This window comes from Leuciscus leuciscus (genome assembly GCF_965113295.1).
Source record: "Leuciscus leuciscus genome assembly, chromosome: 16".
Taxonomy (NCBI): domain Eukaryota; kingdom Metazoa; phylum Chordata; class Actinopteri; order Cypriniformes; family Leuciscidae; genus Leuciscus; species Leuciscus leuciscus.
Genome location: NC_138740.1, coordinates 24,752,432 through 24,775,129, shown reverse-complemented (window position 1 = coordinate 24,775,129; position 22,698 = coordinate 24,752,432). Strand labels below are relative to the sequence as shown.

General features: G+C 37.6%; 2 protein-coding genes and 1 long non-coding RNA gene across 7 annotated transcripts in view; 2 read left to right on the top strand and 1 right to left on the bottom strand.

Annotated features, from left to right (window-relative positions):
- The window catches only part of tnksa (tankyrase, TRF1-interacting ankyrin-related ADP-ribose polymerase a), a 102,333-nt gene that overhangs the window by 16,406 nt on the left and 63,229 nt on the right, over positions 1–22,698 (top strand). The gene's annotated exons all lie outside the window — the stretch shown is intronic.
- Positions 1–22,698, top strand: part of fyb1b (FYN binding protein 1 b) — a 95,289-nt gene that overhangs the window by 69,767 nt on the left and 2,824 nt on the right. The window lies entirely within an intron of this gene.
- Positions 9,260–10,393, bottom strand: LOC309476861. The gene is made up of 2 exons (XR_014198397.1): positions 9,578–10,393; positions 9,260–9,368 (listed from the first exon to the last, which is right to left on the bottom strand). It is a non-coding gene; the product is annotated as an uncharacterized lncRNA (long non-coding RNA).

Genomic DNA, 22,698 nt, shown 5'->3' with positions numbered 1-22,698 from the left:
TTTTCAAATGCAGTGCTTTCAGTTGGAGCAGCATTTACTACGGATCACAGAGCCGTACGTCACTGACAAGCTGCGCATAAAAAATAATCGCAACCTTTTGGTTAATAATCCAAATCGGTTAATTGCTATTAATCGTGCAGCCCTACTTAATATGAAAACTACAGATTATGCCTCCACATTTTTTTCCCTTGTCAACAGACCATCGGATCGACAGAGTTATTGACAGTTATTGTAAGAGTAGGTTTATCACTGAAAATTGTATCGTACTATGTCTACACTTTAAACAGCATAATGGTAAAAATAGAGTGCTATGAAACAGCTTTGTTTCTTTTAGTATTCCCCTCCATTTGGCCTAAATCACTGGTTTCGTTGCCATCCAGTTTGAAGTGTTAACTACAAACACAGAGGTTTTTCAGATTGCTCGTTGCAGTGTTCTGCAATATCAGTGGTTTAAATTAGAATTAAATTAAATTAGAATGAATAAGTGTCTGTGACCCATCAATGTTTTTTTCCCCCAGGGGTTTAGTTTTAAATGCGCAAATAGCAGCATAAACAACATGAACATGGATTCACACATCGTCACATCACACACCTGCAGCACTTCTGTGAACGGAAAAAAAGGAATTAAATAATAATATATAAAAGGAATAAATAGATCTATTTGCAAAATATTTTTCCGTTTATTAAATGATTAAATAAATCTTTGGGAAGACAAAGATTCATTATGGCAGCGGCCAAAATATTTCAATGCAGGAAAAAACCTGCATGTTTATGCTTCTTTGTAGCCTTTAGCCATTGCCTACAACGTGCTGTATTCTTCACTGGAAACTAAAAGTAACTCACTCCCACCAAACTTTTGCTCTTTGAATCCTTGCACCTGGGAAAAATACATGTCTACACCAGTATGACTAAAAGTTTGCTAAGAAGTATTTCCTTCTAAAGGAAGGCAGTGTTCGACTCTGGTAAGTGTATCCATAGCAGACTGGTGGGAGTGGCCTTGGACCACAACATTCTTAGTGCATTGAGTTTTCCAACCTTTTTGACAAAAGCCTTTTTTCTTTGTTTTTGTTTTTTCTAGTCAGGTAGCTCCAATTTCAATTTGTTTTCAATTTTCTACTGGACAGGCAGCCAAGTTTTATTGAAAGCCTATTTTGCCTGATTTGCCAAAGTAATTCACCACTTTTAAGTTGTAACTCTATTTAGTAATAGTTTGCACCGTTCTAGTGTCACGACTTTCGAGCTTCAGGGCATGAATATGGACATGTCATTTGTTGATCATTTCTGTGTCATAAATTGATTCAAAACTCTGATTCAACGATTTGTTCATCTATCTATATTCGTTTATATAAATTTCATTGTTTATTAGTGACAGGCAGATGTATTAACCAGGTCAATTAATCAGCCCATATTTGGCAATTTTAAGATTGGCCGACTAAAATAATTCCTTTTGCTAATGTTTGATTAGAGCCCTGGGTCGGATGGGTAGGTGTTAGTGGTCTGGAGCCTTAAGTCTGCTTGACTGGAGTTGTAGCTGGAGTCCAGCTGGAAGTTTGACCGGGTGTATCTCGGGAGCCAAGCCAAGTTGGGGCTCCATACCCTGGGCTTAGGGGGGCCTCCTAGTGGGCCCCCCACGCCGGGAGTATGCAGCCTTAAGTCGGCTTAGCTCCAGAGTTATGCCTGGTCAAAGTTCCACAGGAAGTGACCATATCTCGGGAAGAAAGCAGAGTTAGGGCTCAATACTCCTGGCATAGGGGGCCCACTGGGTGACCCCTCCATGCCCGGAGTCCGGGGCCCTAACTCAGCTTGGGTCCCAAGTTTTGCCCAGTTAAAGCTGGACAGGAAGTGGCAGTATCTCGGAGCCGGATGGTCCCAGGGTCTTAGGACTGTGGGGAATGTACCTCTCCATGCCCAGAATCTCAAGCTTGGCTACTGAATTATGCCCGGTTATACATAAGGGACTTTAGGACAAAATGGCCTCTATCTCTTTTGAATGAATGTGTGTAATTTTTAAGTCTAAATCTAGTTGTAAAGTAAGGTAGTAAGTAAGGTAAGGTTAAAAGATCAGTAAGGTAAAAGCACACAAAGAAATGTTATAATTAAACACTTTCACTCAGAAAATGTATCAAAGTTTGCAATTAAAGGGATTCCTCATTGAAACGCATAAGGTGGGCTTAAATAGATCCACAGTGAGTAATGGTGAAAAAAGACAATGTTTTCCTTTAAAAATGTAAGATATGTTTACAAATATATGCACGGAGCTTAAATATACTGTGGACTAAGTATCATAGTAATTTTTATTGTGCCCACATTGAGAAATGTTAAGTTTAGCTTGTGTTGGCTATTGTGTTGGCTATAGTTTGCATGTGTTTTGTGGCATTGTACCATTTAAGCCCATCTTTAAAAAAAGTTTATTTATGAAAATAATTTTCGATGTATTTATTTGTAAATTAATGTAAAATGAATCACAAAAAAATAAATAATTTTTAATTATTGCCTTAATTCTTTGGCAGTCTAGCCTTTCTGTAAGGTTAATGGTTTGACCTAGAGATTAGCTTTGAACGCAAGCTAATAAAACTCATCTCTCCATTTGAAGGAAAATTATATAAAATGATAAAGGGTACACAACCTAAATATTGTCTAAAACTCAACATCAGCCATTGAAAAAGCCATATTGGCCGACTACTTAAAAAAATATATATATCAGGGATCGTTATATTAGTGCATATAAAATGAAAATGATTCGTCCTTGTGTTTCAGTAAAAACAGTTTGAAAAACTTGAATATTTTATTTCTTGATTTAAACATTACATTTAATTTGCTGCTATTGCTGTTCGGTTAAAATTATTGTTCACCCTAATTTCAGTCAAAGAAATAATATATCATTTTGGGGACAGAGATTTGTGTATTATCAGGCTGTACTGATTTTTTTTTTACATGGTCCTCTTAGACACATTTCAATTGTGTTTACACTTAATTGCATCATTTCCTGTTTGGTAAATACATCAGTTGCACAAGGGATGTAGAAAGCCTTTCGTCAGCGGGGTAATTCTCCGAACTGACAATACGTTTTGCTGCCAAGAAGTATCGTAGTAAAATTTCACTCTTCATCTCTCACAGAAACGCAGCAATGGTGATGCGTTATAAAACGATTATCATTCTGAACTCAATGTAAGCTTTATTAAAAGACATTAGACTTCATGGATACAACAGCTGGCAGCATTAAGATATTGACCATTTCTCACATGATGTAATCTGAAATGTATTCTGTAATGAAATGTACATCAGATGCAAAATCAAATGAATTAGAAGGTCATTTCTCAGGTCTCAAAAACGATTAAGCACATTTAATCAAGTGGAGAGATGCGTATGATCTTATAGAACTACTCGAAATGCAGAGCAACTGCAGCAGCTATTAGAAATGATATGTAAATGATGAGATTTGCCATGAACATCTGTTTTTCTATCCACTTCTCATAGCAAATCAGAAATAGGGTGATAAGGTATAAATGGCAGCTCCTGGTGTGAGTGACAGCGTTGATGTGTTTGGGTTTGTGAGTATAAATAGAGCAGGAGGCAGAGCATCAGTCTCTAGATTATCACAGATAATTGTTATAGATCCACTTTTCCTGCCTAGCTACCTGACCCTGCCTGTCGAGCCTCCCATCATCTGTCTAGAAATATTGAAGAACAGCATTCATTTTATTGGCAATCAGGGTTGGCTAGCTATATCATACCAGACTACACACAACATACAGCTTTTTCATTTATCTGCAACCTAACCCCTAATTACTAACTGAAGTATCCACATAGAAGCTGAGCAATGTGAACTGAGTTATTCATGTTGTTGTTTATTTGCCCGAGGTGAGTTTATCTCCTCTCACTTTTGTTCTGATAATTTGAATGTTGCTTGCACCAATTACATTGCGAATTAGCCGTTTCGCATCACAGTTGCCAAAAGGCTTTACGTTAGAGGTCTAATGCCATCCAACCATCTGTAAGCATAGCTACATTTTCTTTAAACAGCTTCAGAATAAACCTCCGGGTCATCAAGTCTGTTTTTGTTGTTACAGCTTAATGATCGCGCATATTAACTTGTCTAGGTCAGTTCAGCTGCACGAATGGCTATTTATTGCACTTTTTGAAAGAGTTTGGTGCCTTGAAGCTGCTTATCAGCTGCTTAAATTGATCGAGCATCCTGTTTGTTTGTTTTTTTGGATGGAGGCTTTCCAATAAACAGTCTGTTGAGTGTAATTTGAAAATGGAGTCTGCCCGATTAAGCCAAGCGTTTTTGTTGTTTATTGCAAGGAATTTTGAAAAACAGCTACTAACTATTTTGTGTTTTTAGGCTATATCAGTTTTTTTTTAGTTTTTTTTTATTATTGATGAGGAAAGGAATCATTTGATGTAAACATGTCTCGGCTTTGAGTTTGCGTTGTGGGTCTGGGTAATGATGAGGCAGGCATGACACAGACTTTCAAGCAATTGATAAAAGTGCAATTGATAATTATTATTTTTTTATTTTTTTTATTAACCCTCTGGGGTCCTTCGTTTAACAGTCACAGTCAGGACCTTCGGGTCCAAATGGACCCGGAGGGCGGGATTAATATATATAAAAAATATATATATATTTTTTTTTTACTTGTTTTTTATAATATTTTTTCTTTTCTTTTTTGGTGTTTTGAGATAATTTTATGATTTATAATTAATATTTATGCAATAATTATGACCCATTTTCTCCCATTGAATATAATCTAATTTTTTTATATATATAATTTATTTATTTTTTAAAGCTGTATTTTTTGTGTGTTCACATACCTAATACCATAAAAGTCACCAAGTTTTATAACATTCCGATGAAGCTGTGATTTTTAAAAATTCAAAAGAGATTTTTGTAATCTGAATTTATTAGTGTGTATGTGTATAAAAGTGTGTGTGTGTGTGTGTGTGTGGATGTGTCTGTTTTGCACTCTTGATGTTTTATAGATTTACCCCTTCACTGTTGTGTGCTTTTTTTCTGGATCGTGGCTGATTTGTAGATTGTACGCACAAAAAAACTCTGTATTGTCACATTTTTGCCAATTTCCCATTCATTTCCTATGGGGGTCCTGAGTGTGACTATTTTTTTTACAACCACTTAGACTATTCAAATCCTGTCCCCAATTTTTTTGAGTATTCATATACCAAGTACCAACAAAGTCACCAAATTTCGGACCATTCCGATGAAGCTATGATTTTTTACATTTTTTTATTTAAACGCTTCGGGTCCAAATGACCCCAGAGGGTGTTAATTGAAAAGAGAATGCTTGGTCGTTACTTGCTGTGGAGTTCAACAAAAGTTTGGAGTCAGTGACATTTTTTATTAAATAAAAAATATATACTTTTAAGGATGCTTTAAATTGACCAAAAGTGATAGTAAATTTTAGATTTCTGTTTAAAATGTTTGTTTTTTATTACAGTTTCTACAAAAATATTAAGCAGCACAACTGTTTTCAACATTGATTGATAATAAGAAATGTTTCCAGCAGCAAATCAGCATATTAGAATGATTTCTGAAGGATCATGTGACACTGAAGACTGGAGTAATGATGCTGGAAATTCACAAGTATATTACATTTTAAATCAATTAAAACAGAAAACTTTATATATTACTTTTAAATTTTTTTTTTTTTTAGCATTGCATATATCCTGTATATATCCTGTATATATATTGTAATATAATGTATTAATTTTTTTTTTTTTTTTTTTTATCCTTTAGAAACCAAAAATCTAGATTTTCCTGGCAACACCTAATGACTTTTATTAGGGCCATTGCAATGATTATGTTATGTAATGGTTAACATTATTAGTTATGATTCAATCAGATAGTTAGAAATGCCATTAGTATTCATTGCTTCATATGTCTTCTTCACGGATCCCTGGTCAAAAATGCTGGCTTTCAGTGAACACCAGAGTAGACAGTTTGATTCATGCCTATATTTGACACATAAATAACACCCATGTGGAGCCATTGCCTCTATGGAATGGCAGATTTTGAAGGACCTTGAGCTTGACTTTGATCATGTGGTAATGCCTCTGCCATCATATGATGTCCTTACAAAGACAAAATGTTCCTTTAAGTTGCATTAGACACACTTGCACTATAGCTTTTTGTGAAATGATCAATTACCACTGAATGCTGCGTTCCACACTGATTCATTTAGTGTTTTTGCAATTATCTTTTAAAATTTATTTAAAGGCTAATAGTTTTATATGAATAATGAGGCATTTAATTCTTGCTAGAACACTGATGGTTCAGATAGGGAAGTTATTAGCTTAATTTTGTATGTGGATGTCTAATTTTATAATGTATTTGCCACACAGTTTGGCTGAGGATTTTAAGAAAGGTCTGTGGTTTCTGGTGACTAGTGTAAAACAAAGTGCAATAATTGGACAAAAAGTGCCAGTGCAGAACTGAACATATTCCTGGCAGAACACTACTGTTGTAAGTGGTAGTAAATATATGTAATGTTTAGGAAAATTGGCCGTGTTCTGCACCATTTTCATTTGAGCGACTTCCAGATAGTGATTAAAGGGAGTTTAGATGTGAGCTTTATGATTAATATGACTCTACCTCTAATATGAGACACAGAAAAGGGAAATGTGAGACTTGATTGAAAGATTTTAGACATTGTTAAGGCTTGTTATGTAAAGTATACATTTCGTGTGTAGGTTTAATCTAAAATGATGACGCATGAGATTGCAGTTGTTTGTTAACTAAATCAGTTTTGTTTGGCCATTCTCAAATGTCAGAGTTCACCTCGCCCCTGGTGCTGTATTGTAATCAGATGTGAGTAAATTTCTCTATTGTTACAGGCTTGATGAATCCAATTTGTTCGGCTTGTTTGTTTTGCAGAGATTAGTTCATAACACTTCAGAATGGAACAATCAAATAGCCGCTGGCATATCATCCTCTTGCCATGTTAATCAGAATGCTGTTCATTTAGTTTTGCTTGATAGACTTTCAAGAAGTACTATTCATTAGGGCCCACTTCCCATGATAAAACAAAGTTATTTTGAGTCAAAACAAGTTCAATTTCACAGACAAACAAAAAACCTTGTCCTTTAAAAGAGCGAATCCCGGGGTGAGGCGTCTGAATGATGACTCTGACATTTATGTGTGTAATGGAAAGATGTTTGAAGTCCGGATACCCTCCAGCACAAAAACAGTGCAAGAAAGCAGAGTAAATGTTCTTATGAGATATAGACCTGAATTGGTAAAGGTAGTGGACTGCTTCATGGCTTCAAAAAGAGCCCTTTTAACCATTATTTCTTGCATGCTTTCAGAACGTTTTTCTCAAGGACTAGAACCTCTGAGCTTTTGTATTGCCCACTTTTTTGGGTTCTTTTTTCTGTGTCTGTTCCTTACCATCTATAAATGGATTTATGTTGGTCATATTACTCTGAGAACTATAGAGTCTAAACTGGAAAATGTCAAGGGGAATACAAAGTCACTGATGGTCTTGGATGATGTTTTCTCTGGAACTCGGGGGGGAATAGAAGTATGGAAAGAAACAAAGTTTGTTGATGCAAACTTCAACTGGCATTTCCTTAAGTGGTGAAATATTGAGCTAAATTTTGTTTAGGTTATTTTTCTTCTGCATAACTATTGGTGTCAGTTTTTTTTTTAACCCCAATGAAGTCACTTTCCAACCAGTGCTTTGAATATCCATTTAGACTTACATCATATCAAACAGAAAAAGATGGTAACTATTGTCCCTTTGAAATCTTCTGCAAGATTACATACATGGTCTGCTTTTAAAGTTCAATGTTATGTGCATAGCTGTGCAACCATACCCTAGACCAATGGTTCTCAAACTGTTTTGGTCGCACCCCCCTTCCTAAACCTTTAAAAAAAAAATCTGCCGTCAATTATTCTCTCTTACTGTTATATGATTCAGTGACATTACCAATAAATAATGATGTAAACAGGAATAGTTTCACTTTGTAATGTCATTGAATCATATAACAGTAAGAGAGAATAATAGAGCAGAACTTTTAATTTAAATAACAAAAAACATTTAAATAGTTAAGTGATGCTTTGGATGAACACTATATAAAAGCACCTTACAGCTTTTGACAGTGCCTCACGAGCTCAGCTTCTTGTTGGTCTTCTTACTGGAACGCTCACAGCAGCGGAGTGAAGCGTTCACAATAGCAGCTTGTGATTCGCCCATTGCACATAGAAAAGCTATTCTATGGCGAGCAACTTCTATGTTGGGCTTGTTCCAACGGTCTGAAGCAGAACGATTCAGTGTAATTGCCGTTCGTTGCCGCTTTATAAAGGCAGAGCTCTAACCGCTATTCACGCACTTGAACGCAGTAGTAACGTAACAGCTGTTTTTTGTTTTAGTTTTTTTCTGCTGATCTCCTGCACCCCCCTTGCAGTAACCTTGGTGCCCCACACTTTGAGAACCACTGCCCTAGACAATCTCTAGAGTCAACAATACCGGAAAACCTAGACCTACTCCCTGGTGTGTCATTTGTTTGTTGTATTTTTGGACTAAGGAAGGAGTAGGATATTTGCTAGCTGAACAAAGTATTTTTTACTTGTTTACTTTCTTATTCCAATAGAAAAAGAATTAATTTGATATTCTTGCCAATTTCTTTCCCAGATGAGTTTAAACCAACCAATAGTGCAGCCATTCTCAAACTGTGGTCCGCGGACCACTAGTGGTCCGTGAGGGTACTGCAGGTGGTCCGTGGAAAGGCTAAATAAAATATAAAATAATATTTTTTTTACCCTCATTTTACCAGGAAATTCCCATAAAAAAAGAAAAGTAAAAAGAATATGTAGGCCTATATTGATATAACATTTTAATGAAATTGTCAAGTTATTGTGTGATTACTAAAATAGCCTAGTGGTGTTCGGCCGTGACATTCAAGTTCAGTGCCGTTAGAACCACAACATTGGTTCGGTGGATAGCAACAGGTTCTCTGAAGAGAAAAGGGCAGAGGCAAATATGTTCTCATTATCACATCACACGCATAGCCTTTAATGGTGCGTTCACAACGGACGAAATTTCGCTTCAAACTTTTGTTTTTACGCGCGTCAATTTAGCTCTTGACGCGCGAATTGATACAAAGTGGTCAAGCGTATCACTAGACGCGGCAGGCGCGAATTTCACATAATCCCTTTTTGAATTTGACGCGCTATTCGCGTCCGGTGTGTGAACGCACAGTTATGGCCGGTTCAGATTACACGTTTTTTTTGTCTTATGCGATAGTCACTGTGTCAGATTACACGATTTTGACTCCTAAAATCGTGTCGTGTCGTGGACAAGAACAATGTCAGACTACACGTTTCTTCCAGACCAGTCATCGCGTGTCGTCTTTGAAGACGCGCGTGAAGGCGAAACTAGTAGCGCCTGACTTCCGGAAACGAACGTAAACAATGGATGAAGCGGCGATTTTCCTATTGGCTGTCTTGTGTTCAGAAAAAGATACAAAAAGAAAACCCGACAATGGACACGTTCCTGGATTGCACGAAGAGGACAGTATGGACACACACACACACACACACACACACACACACACACACACACACACACACACTTAAAACTCACTCACATAATACACACACAAACTCACTCATTCACACACACTCTCTCGCTCGCTCGCTCATTCACACACACTCGCTCACTCATTCATTTCCCACACACTCTCGCTCGCTCGCTCATTTACACACACTCTCTCGCTCATTCACACACACTCTCGCTTGCTCACTCACACTCTCGCTCGCTCGCTCATTCACACACACTCACGCATTCTCACTCGTAACACACATACATAATCACACTCACACAAACAAGTTTCTCTATAGCGAAGTACAATTTAATGAATGATTAGTTAGCTTAATGCTAATTCCAGTCAGTTACTCACCGGGTTGCTGAAGTACTTCTGCTATTTTTCGCCAGCATTTTTCTTTTTTAATTCTGTCATGGTACTCTCTCGATGAAACATACAGGCAGGAGTACTGTTGCCACAGCTCCACGAACCTTTCCTCCATTTCATAATTCCACTTAGCAACACCACCGTCTCTATTTCGTTTCGGCATTTTTGAAAGATGTGTATGGAAATGCGTCTGTGCTCCTATTGGTCAATGTCACACGTGATAGAACCCGTCGTGGAGGACCGAGAAAAAAATTAAACATGCTAGTCTTTTTGTCGTGGTGTCGTGAAGCATCGCAGACGCAACGTAGGCTGTCGCCCGCTATGACACACTATACGAGATGAAACGATCGAATCTTGCGTCCCGACGCCCGTTGTCGTATACGAATTCCCACGACACTCTAAGTCAAACGGATCGTGGCAAAATCGGGCTAAAAACGTGTAATCTGAACCGGCCATTAGGCATAGGCAGTTTATATGAAACGAAATGTTTATAAATGGAATGAATAAGGCCTGTTATTATTTAATTTCCAGTTAGTTTCTTGATCTCGCGTTTCTGAAATGTTTTGCAGATGTGCTGTTAAGTGGACAAACTTTTTGAGGACTTGTAAAACTCTGAAGATTAATAATAATAATCCCCTAAAATAGCCAAAGGTTTTGAAATGTTGACTATATTCCAGTGTTCTTATTACTGTATAGATTTCATACTACATTGCTATGGAAATAAGCCTGTTGTTCAAATGAACCTGATTATGCCCTGGGCGCTTGAGTAGCCTAAATAAATAAATTAAATATGTGGCAGCCGTTGTGTGCAGTAAACTTTCCTTTAACAAGCCTGTGATGTGATGACCAGTTATAGTTTTAGTGCTAGTAAGCCTATTTAGAGGTGCAGATTAATTCAGGTAGGACTGTGTGTAGACATATTTTATTATGTGTATTATGAGGTGGTCCGCGAAAATTCTTGATTACAAATAGTGGTCCACACACTCAAAAAGTTTGAGAACCCCTGCAATAGTGCATATTTTTCAGTCTAATTTGAATGACCGCAGAGATTTTGTTCACCTGTTTTACTCTAGGTGAATAATGTGGGTGTGCATACATTTAAATAAATCAGCATGCTTAAGCTATGACAGATCCAACAGTTTGTCTCTTTTTATTGTTTCATAATGCCCCACCTGTTTTTAGATATCTTTAAAAAAAAATCTCTAGTTTTCCAGCTGTCATACAGTCTATAGGATTACACAGAATCAGTTGTGCAAATGTAGTCTGCTTAAATCCTCAAGGGATGAAACTGATGCCTCTGACCTTAAACACCAAGAAAGTGAGGTTAAATCACATTATAGGAAGTTTAATGAAGTGCCGATAGTCTCAGATCAGTTGGGCTATTGATGCATCCTGGCCCAGAGTGGCCATCAGGAGAATCGGGAAAATTCCCGGTGGGCTGCTCATAATTTGGGCCGGTAGTACCACTTCGACACAAAGGCGGTTTTCACATTGGATCCGTGCACAAGTCTCTAGTTCATTTTCAATGAGAGACACACTGAAAGCAGAAAATCATTGGCTCTAGTGGCAAAGACAGTGTGCAAGCGGTGCTGCTCATACACCCGAAATCCTGTCACTTGCATGTGCACAGCTCTTCGTAGAGGTTATCGATAATATTATATGCCATATGTAAATTTTACACACTGTAAGGCGAGCCTCATAACTTCTTCCCCTCCCCCGCTTTCTCTCTATACTTTACACACATGCGGATGATGCATGTGCGTTACATTTGTGTGACAGATAATTGAAGCAACTAATCACACACCAGTTTATGAATGCATTAAAAAGTGTCGTCTTCTCAAATTGGCAGATTGTGCGCATGCTCTTTCTCTCTCTCTCTCTCTCTCTCTCTCTCTCTCTCTCTCTCTCTCTCTCTCTCTCTCTCTCTCTCTCTCTCTCTCTCTCTCTCACGCGCACACACACAAACACACACACACACACATGCTCAAATCCAGGGAGAAAGACCTATAGACCTATCTACCATATACAGAACAGATAATAGCTGTAAAATAAAAGTTTAGGTGCTAGGTTTATATATGTCCTTTTTTGTTTGTTGTTTTTTCAGTCAAAATCCATCTGTGTTTTTAAGAACTCAGTAAATGTGAACATTTTTGTAAGGCAATTAATCCTAATAATAAATAAATTAATAATACAAAAATCTTTGTCTTCTTTTAAACTAAAGTTGCGGCTATCTCATAACCCCTCACACAAGCACTTGTCAATGCCGGCGTGTAACTGTGCGTTCACACCGCCGCCGGCGAGAGCATCAAAATTCGCTCTGGCTGCCCGGCCAACAACACTGTAGAAAGATTTGTGGATGCTCTGACGTAGATCAAATGCTTGATCTTTTTTAGAAATTGTAAACTTTATTTAAAGGGGCCGCAAAGCAAACAAGCATGTTGATCGGTGTTTGTGCAGACTGACCACAAGTAGGGTATAAGTTAACCTCATGAAATCTTTTAAATGTGAAATTAATAAATTGATTGATGGAAAGAACTTAACAATTATAGTTATATGTTTGCTAATGAAATATACCAATTAAAAGCCATTTGTGTGGTGTGGCTTATGTGTTCATGGTTAAGTGCTAGTCTAATTTCAACATGCAGCTTATAGGAGACGTTTGCTAGCCTTGGTCTTTAATCAACATTAACTTTCATTTGTGTGTAGCCTACATCACAATAACTGTGCTGCTTGAAGTGCAGCCTTAATGCAATTGGTCAAATCGGTGTTGTTTTGAGCCAATGAATTGCATTCCCACTGAAAAACAAGCATTCCAGAGCTAAAGTGTTGAACAGTTGTGTAGATATGGGTAAAAAAAAAAAGTAATATACACTAGATAAAGGAAAATGATTGGACCTTGAATTCTGAGGCTCGTCTTTAATTTTTCTTCCTTGCCCTTTACCTGTTAATTTAAATGGTACTGAACTGTGAAAATAATTTTGTACAAAAATATTTAATGTAAGCTTTCAAATAATAGTAGGTCATAAAGTCTGCATGATTTAATTACAAAATGCTGTTGTATATCATGTCACACTGCAGTATTTGTCAGCTTCCCAGAAGTATTTCATGTCAATTCCTCTCCCTGTACAACAGAGGGATAGATGCTCTGTCACATAATTATCCGTCCACCTATCTCACAGCAGACAGCTTGACTGCTCATTACTCAGAATCCGGAGTAAGAATACAGAAAACCACTGCTTTATTTTGTCTTTGAGAAGCTTCTGGTTCTTTGCATGATGTCTTGACGTCCAGCCTGGTCTCCACTTGGAGAGGACAGATGGCTGGACCTGAACTGCTGCTTGACATCAGGTAAACAGCCTCAGCCATTTTTTACAGCTTGTCAGGACATCATCTTTGGTCCACTGCTCTCAGGTGAGGTTCACCAGGTAGGGCTGAGTGGTATGACGATGGAGCAATGCAATCGCAGAAATGCCTCAACCTTTTTTTTTTTTTTTTATGACAGCTCATTCAAACATTTTTCAAATGTATTTGTCTTCTGTTTTTAACTTGTGTTATATAACATGAAGCTGTTATGTACTGATGCCAGACTTATTATTCTTTTTTTTATTATTATTATAAATAATCGTACATTTTGGTATGCATCCAAGTTCCAAAATAATACAGCTGCAGAAATAGGAATTACCACTTGATTATGTAATATATCATACAATTCCTGCAAAATAGCTATATTGTGACTTAAATATGCTGTTTTGGTCATATCACCCAACTTTACTTTTTTCCCTGTTGAAAATACGAGAACATCAGTTATTTCTTTGCTTTTCAAGAGAGAACAGAACAAATACCCATGTTTATTTTCTCACCAATGTTCTTTGAACTCCATCCAGCTCTCTTCAATTCCATTTTTAAAATCCAAGGTAAATCCTGTTTGATTGTTTTTCATTTATATATTGCCACCCTTTTTTCTAGACTTTAAGTTTTGGGGCTGCTCTTTTGCCTTTGCTAGCATGTAATTATGAACATATTTTCCCAATTTGAATCGAAAAATGCCTCAAGCTGTTTTAAGAGCCCTGTGATGCATTGCAACACAAAAAAATCTGTAATGCAAACATCTTGAAGTGCTCTTAGCACCAACATAAAGAGGGGTTGTTTGTTTAATCTATTCAGCATAATACTTTGCCTCTCCCCGCCAGGATTTAAGCAGGAAAATAAAACTGGCTACAGTTTTATTTATAAGATTTACCTTTTGGTTGCAGGCAGGCAGTCTCTTCCCAGTCAATTAGATCTAGCAATTGATCCATAGCCTGTGCCCTGCTGGGTGGGTCAGATAATCCTTTTTATCCCCCATGAACGTCTGACGCAAAGACTTTTCAGGTTGTGTTTGGTTACAGCATATTAAAAACCGTAAATCGTGACCAAACTCGGTCCTGTGGGCCACTGTCCTGCAGAGTTTAGCTCCAGCTTGCCTCGACACACCTGCCTGGAAGTTTCCAGTATGCCTAGTAAGACCCTGATTAGCTGATTCTGATGTTTAGTTGGGGTTGGAGCTGAATTCTGCAGGACAGTGCCCCTCCAGGAGCAGGATTGGACACCCCTGCTCTAGGCATACTTGTAAACTGTAATCTGTCTATCCATCTTTCTTTCTTTCTTTCTTATAATTTGTTAAATTTTTATATTATAAATTTGAAATATATTTGTTCCTTACTTCCTTCTGTAGCTTACTACCGATGAGTATTTTAGTATGTTTGTCTATATTGGCAGAATAATTCCCCTTCATTTATTTTCGTTAACGGACATGAACCGTTCTGAATGGTTTGAAATGGTTCTTGAACCCTAGGCTCTGGTGACTAGACCCATAAACTGAGGAAGTTCCTTCATCTGAAATGTTTGTAACTTGGGAATTTGGTGTGTGTCTCAGACTGAGACATATTTAATTGATCTGAGGCCATTTTTACCCATGAGCTCAAGGACCAGCGTGAGATCTTTTTTCAGCCCACCTGTGGAGCTTCAGATCAAGGGAGTCTCTGTTTATCTCTGAATAATTAATGCTCTCCTGAATTATCCGCTCCTGTCTGCAGTATACAGAGCACCCAGAAGCCCAGCCACTAAGCTCCTCACATGGACTGAAATCCAAATGTAATTTATTATTTTTCTTGTGTACCTTTTTTCCCTTCAGTGCTCTTAATGCAATGCAAAGACCTTGTTTTGTATGCAGCTTACAGCCACCTCACTTTCATTATGCTTTGATGCTTTGTGCAAAGACCTGAACATTTCATTGATCTGAATTTTATTCAACCTCTAGTGATGATCTTTGCTAAAAGCAGAATTGTATAGCTTTGTGTTTTCCAGCTCAACAGGTAGAGCAAGGTGCTGGCAACACTAAGGTTTGATTAAGGTTAAGGATTGACTCCCAGGAACCGCATCTACTAATAAAACGTATACTTTGAATGCACTTTAAGACGCTTTGGATAAAAGCGTCTGACAAACGCATGGATGTAACGAGAGAATGCATGTCAGTAGTGTTTAGCATGATGTTCTCGCTGCTCAATCACTGCTGTCTCAGTTCTCTTCTACTCTGATCATGTCTAAATATACTATCCCAGCTCCATTTATACAATTTGTTATTTTTTTCCTCTAGTGTTTTACAGCTGTTAGATTTTCTTTGATAAAAAACACATTTCCTGTGGCTCTCTTTGGGGGAAAAAAAGAGGAGAACTCATTAATTTTTGCTGATAAAGCACCCAGACGAGCTTCGATAATGGGAGTTCACAGAGCCATTTTACAAAGAGGAATATCTGAGGCAACATTAACTTCAATTAATTACTTCGCTTAATGGTCAGAGCTTGCTTGTGGGCGTATAAAGCTGATCAATCCTCTTCACTGGACACTGGGCTGTTAAATCAGTGTAATCAGCCCCTCTGTCTGTCTTACTGGGCCAGACTGGTGTGTAATGAGTCTCTGAGTTGCAATTTTCCTATTCCTATTAAGATTTTATCATCAAGCAGGCAAAGATTTGTTCATTGTTATATTTCTAGCTGAAGTCTAAAACAGCACTGCAATGACATCTTTTCTGCAGTTGGAGAAAAGATAATACACTGAGCTAATCCAAATATGTAAAATAATAAATAAAAAATCGGATTATTTACATAGCCATGTCTAATGCTAGGTTATTATTAGGGATGCACCGAAATTTCGGCCCCTCAGTGTTCAGCGCTCAGGCAGTCTCGCTCTAGCAGTTATCACTGTGCAGTTTGACGTTCCTCTCAATATTCTTCTCTATGCACGTTCAGCGATCAGTGGTTCACGGCCCATGCTCCACTCATGTACCGCTCATGCTAGCAAAGCAAAGTCCACTCAAAAAACATGCCGACAGGAGATGTAGTAGTATTGATGCTGTTTGCAGTAGCCCTGGTGTGTATAGCCATGCTGGGCAACGCTGGTTAAATGACGCTACCCTCCGCTCCAATATGCTCTGCTCACATGCTCTGATGAGAATAGCTTTGTAGGAATATACTTTATTTGGATAATTGGTCAAAAATAAATCTGTTAAATCTGATTCTGTTGCATAGAATTGATTAAAGAATAATATGTTGATTTTTAATATTAATACATTTTCTGTCCAATTTTAGTATTACTTTAAAAAAAAGTGTTATTATATTTGCTTCATTATAATGATTGAATTTCATTCAAATACTAATACAATTATAAAATAAAAAAAGCTAAATTAAAATAATTTTTAAAAGCATTTTTGGTTTCGGTTTTCAGCCAAGTGCATAACATTTTTTCGGTTTTGGCCTAGAATTTTATTTCGGTGCATCCCTAGTTATTATAATGGTTAATTTTGTTTGTGGGTGTTTCTTTAACTTTAAACACTTTTGGACCTGTAAACTTTTTAGACTCCGAATTCTTTTTAAACATAATAAACTTTTCTCACTGAATAGTTTGATTAATTTGTCTACTAACATGCCCAACCGTCAGTAAGAATAAAAAAGGGTTAGGGTTAGTTTTTTTATACAGATCAGATGCATTAAAATATTACATTCATAACCATTTTCATCATTGATAACAATAACAAATGTTTTGTATTATTATGACACTTCAGCTTTGTCATCACATAAGTAAATTACATTTTAAAATATATTAAAATAGAAAACGGTATAGACTATTTGTATATATGATCTAATGATCATTGCATCACATAAAATGTATAAATATTCATTGTATTTCATATTTATTAGTATTCTGTGTTCTTTTTTTTAGTTACGTTATTTAAAAATTGCTTGATTATGCATGAAAAACATTGATCACATTTACTCTTTTTTTTTTCACTATTTTTGTTGCATTCATTTTTTTGTAATTCATATTTTTTGTGATTTACTTTTTTTCATAGTTGAAAATGGAAATTCTTAGTCTGGGACACTGCACAATAATCAATCTTAACATACATACAAATATTGGGTAAAAAAAGAACAATGAAGGTATATTAAAATGTTTCCAAGACCTTTATATAACAAATGCTTGAAATTTGGTAAATCAGTGCCGACATAGTATTTCAGTGCAGATTTTATGCAGAACCACCTCTGTGCTGTTGCTGGAAAAATGTACATGTCTGTCTTGAGGTGCTTAATGTTTTCCACATATCAGATTTGGTTCTGTACCTGGATTTCTTGTACTGCAGTCTTTTATCTTCCTCTTCTTGTAGATTCCTGCTAGATTAGCCCACTTCAGGCTTATATACGTGCAAAGTCTTATTGATCCTGACAGTACATGCTTGTGTAGCGCAGATCTCATTTGACGTCCAGATTAGCCAAGGTCAGATATAGATCCACTAGGATATCATTAACGTAAAGAGCCCAGGCTGCCAGTTCACATTACCTCAACCAATAATACTGCAGTGTTTCTTAGCTTGCATAAGGAAAGCAAAGTTTAATGTCTGACTGTGATGTTACATAGACTTTGATTTTTTTTTTTTGAAAGTCTTTCCAAGTTCTAGCAGCAGCAGCTAATTACCCAGTGATCTGAAATCAGGTTCTGGTGGTGTTTACAGAAGGAACCAGTGGGAATGCTGTGTGTTTGTATGTTTTTGCCCGCTTGTGTCTAAGTAAAATGAGAGATTCAAAGAGCATTAGTGTGGCAGAGATGTGTGTCGTGGGACTCACACTGCCCCCCTGTGGGTGAGTCTCAGCGTGAGCTTTTGGACAAATATCAGGCTGACAAAATAAAAAGCTTAGACAACATGCTCGTAAATTGTATCCTACTGGTTCCTATCAGTTTGCTTTCATTAGTCCTTTTTTCAGTAAGTTCTATTAGGAAGGTGTCAGAATAGCGGCTACAGATATAATGACGACGCTCAGATGTTTAGACCGTAATTCGCCACCTTGCTTGTGTGTAATTCAATGATTTAGTCCTTGAATGCAAAGCCTTAAATGAGATGTCTGTAGTCCTGCATACAAATGGCATCTCTTAAGGAAGTCATAGACCAGTAAGTGTTCACATTGTTATTATGATTAGCTCCCAGAGGGAGGTGCTGGTTCAGTCTCTTCAGCCTATGCTTGCCTCAGACTCTCACATAACAGAGTCTGCGGCAGGAGCCACAGCGTATTTAAGGGTGCCGGACACGTTTTGGTTTTTCTGGGAAAGCTGCCTGTTTCCGGGCAGGTGCTGTTGGCTTCCCTGACAGTTCTTAGGAGCAACGAACAGATTAGCAAGCAGCGTAGCGCGTATAGTTGAGCTAGGGTTATGCAGTGAGGCTCCTTAAAGCCAGAAATGTTAAATAGGCCCTCTGTGCCCACAGCTCAGGATGCCTGCGGTGTCAGGGCCAGATCACCTTCGTATACCGGCACACAAAGCAGTCAGCAGTAAACAAGCTAAAACCCGTCAGAAGAAGCGGGGGCCGCGCAAACGAAGAGAAAGTCTGAGAGAGTCGGATGTGAATGGAATTGGCAGCAAAGGGGTTTAAGCTGAAAAGGTCATAGCTCACTTTGCCTTTCAGACCGTCTCCGCCAAATTATCTTTGAAGTCGTTTGTGCATTTGTTCATGGAAATCAATTGAAATGCAATGACAACGTCAAAGTGTTGGTGTGATGGGTTTTTTTTTATGACCCATTTTATTAAGAAAGATTTTCTGCACCTTCCTTCCGCCCTCCCCTATTGCTTTATTCCTCATTTGGTGGGTTTTTCACTAAGTCCTTTCTTATACCGAGTATGAGGAGGATAAACCTCTTATTGCGGCAGGAACATAATCCCTTTTGCATGCCCACAGCGAAAGTATATTACACACCAGAAGTGGAGCAGATACATCTGTGACTGTGTATGGCACCAGGAACCTCCCACATCCCATGATCATAGTAAAAAATAAAAAAAAAGAAGCCTGAAACACTTTATTTGATATTCAACCCACTATCATGTGGTTTAACAGGGTTTCAGAACCAGAAATGCATAAAATCCAATATGCAGATGATTCAGGGTTTTATTCAGGGTCTTGGATGCTCAATCACAAAACTATTTGTTTGTCTATTTCGTAAATAAATAAAAAAGAAATAATGTCAAATCAATGTCTCCTCTTTCTGTTTGACAGTTTCTTATAAATTTGAACTTTTACTTTCTAATAAGAGGCTTAATAATATAGCCTAGTTCACTCAAAATGAAAAATCTGTAATTTACTCACCCTCATGTTGCTCCAAACCCAAGTCTCTCGTTCATCTTCGGAACACATATGAACCATCCAACCAATGAAAGTCCATGTTTGTAAAGACATTTGTAAAAGTGCTACATATGAATCAAGCGTTTTAATCCAAGTGTTTTGAAGAGACATAGAGCACATCAAAATCATAAATGGAATGTTGATTGACAAGTAAGCACATTTAAGCTTTCATGTTACCATATTTGATGAGCTCTATGTATAAATAATAAAGGCCCAATTTAAATCTGTCCATCATGTAAAGCAATTGTGTCTATTAGTCTGTAAAGACTATTCATATGGATCACGTTTACAATCTCTTTTTGTATGTTTTTATCATGGGTTTTTATGCATGAAAGTTTGGTTGCATGGACTTTCAATGGGGAGACAGAAAACTCAGATTTCATTAAAAATAACTTAATTTGTGTTTTGGATATGAATGAATATGAATGAAAGTGTTTGGAACGACATGAGGGTGAGTAATGGATGACTGAATTGATGATTTTATTTGGTGAACTATCTCTTTAAAGCCCCTCCACCATAAAAAAATTAAAAAAAGAGTAGCATTCGCAATAAGTGTAATGTTTTGGCCATAGTTCGATTAGTTTTTACTTGTGTGAAAGTGTCATTTGAAAGAGCCTGAAAATAAACTGGCTAATGGACTTTCCAATTGGATATATTTTAAGGGCCACCCATTTTCACTGTTAGATGCTCATGGCCCATCACTTTGTTCTCCACTCTGTGACAAGCCTGCCCTCCATCCCTGACAGCTCATTGATTACCGTGGTGTGCTGTCTTTCGATCGGCTCCCTGATGAATTCTCTCAACCCTGAGATCCTCCCTCCCAAGTTTTCATTTGTCTTTATCTATCAGAGCATTTCTCAGGAGGGTTACCATGAGAACATGCAAATTCCGTTCTGCACCGCTGGCTGTCACCTTTCCCTTTCTTTTGTGGCATAAACACTCAGTGATGGGTGCAACTATTTTGCAGCGTCTTTCCTGAAATGACAAATCAGCCCACACTGATAATGGCACAGAAAGCCTGACAATGGAAATCATTGGGAGATCAGACACCTTGCCAATTGGTCTAGCTGATGTTTTCCTCTTCCATGACGGAGAAGAAAGCGATTCATCTTCCCAGGCTATCTGTTGCCCTTGGTTGCTATTATCACTGAGCTGTAATTGCCTGGTTTTACACATGGCTGAGTGGCTTCCCGGCCTGCCTGTAATAAAACTGTAGGCAGAAATACAGAAGACATGGGGAGAAGAGAAACTGAAATAATGAGCTTAGTTATCCAACTCTCCAGATGCAGGATAAAACAACTGGAGAAGAGTGGGGGTCGCAGCACGTCCTGATTTACTCTGTTGTTTGAGGATCTCTGGAGAGGTTTACGTTCTTATGATTGGCCGGGTTGAGTCTTTGGCAGTGATGCAATGGCAAAACCATAGAGAATAGTTTTTTTTTTTTTTTTTGCCAGGGTAGACAGCTATCTCTAATTGTTGTCTTGCTGTGAAATGGCAGTTCCTGCTGTGGGTAACCAGCAGTGATAGAGCAATATTGTCTAATTAACAGGCGTGTTAGCTCTCCCTTGTGCCCGTTCCAAAATCTTCCAACAGCCTTGTCGATGTATCCTGCACAATGCACATATTCTAGTGTTGAACATTTGTAGTGTATTTAGAGTAAATGTTGTGTTAAAATCATATAATTTTAGGTACGATTTTTTTATGTTTTTGGGAAAAAAAGTCTACAATTTCTCACCTAGTCTGCATTTATTTGATCAAAAATATTGCAATTTAAAATAACTGCTTTCTATTTTAATATATTTACATTTTTTATGTAATTTATTCCTGTGATGGCGGAGCTGAATTTTCAGCAGTCATTACTCCAGTCATCTGAGTCACATCTGAAATCATTCTTATTATAATCAATGTTGAAAACAGTTGTGCCTGCTTAACCATTTTGTGGAAACTGTGAAACTTTTTATCGGGATTCTTGATGAATTGAAAGTTCAAAAGAACAGCATTTATTTGACATAGATAAGGGTGTTTCCAAGGTGGCCGCCAAGTAAACTGACTTGCCCTAATTGGACTTCAGGACACCTCAGTTGTTATGCATTGAACAACATCAGCATAATTGCTTGGGAATCCACACAGGTAACAATTGACATCCCAATATGGGGAAAAACTATTTAAGATTCTATTCAAGCTGTGCATGTCCCAGTAAAATCCTTTAGGGCTCTTGATGTCTGAGAAACACACTTTCTGTGGTTAGCTTATTAGCTTATGTGCCGCTTATTTACTTTATAAAGCCATAGGCTACCATAGAAGCAATATTTGGAATTATGGCTATATTTAATAAATAAAAAAATCTGGTATTATTGAGGATGTGAAATTGATGTCCTGACTGAATGGGAGTGATACCTTATGGCTCAAACCCTAAAACATTTTTCTCTTTAATGGCACATTCAGGGTATGCCAAGGTTTTGATTGACAGCTAAATTCTCCGGTGTAGCCAGAGGAGAGGCAAGGGCTCAGCTGGATTGTTTTCCGTGGCTTAGGTTCCAATTCCCAGCTCTCCGTTTGGCAGAAGGGATCCACTTTGCCGTCAGTAAACTGTGACCGTGTCTCAGGGCTCTGATCTTTTAATACCTAGTCCCAAGAACTTTCCATTTGGAGTCACTGATCCAAAACCAAAAGGGGGTTTTCACCGTGTTTATATAAATTGCAGCCCACAAAGCAATAATTTGAGTTGCAGGTCTTGTCAGAGGCATCATCAGTCTTTTGCTTTCAGCTGTGTGGTAGTGCACTTGGGTCTCTCTTGCCTAGAGTTGTGAGTCATGAGTTATATTAACAGAAGGTGAATATTGTTGTTCTTCTCAATATGGTTTATTTCCTCAATAAGCATTGGGACTGAGCTGCACATTTGCCAGGTAATTGGAAGAATGAAGGAGTTTGCTGGTTAGTGCAAAGCTGTGGCTGCTTATCACGCCATGTAGATACTCATGGAAAGGAATAAAGGATAATATTATTGCTATATATTTAGATTGTTTGTTATAAATTAGATTTATTAAGTTAATTGTGCTTTGTAAGAT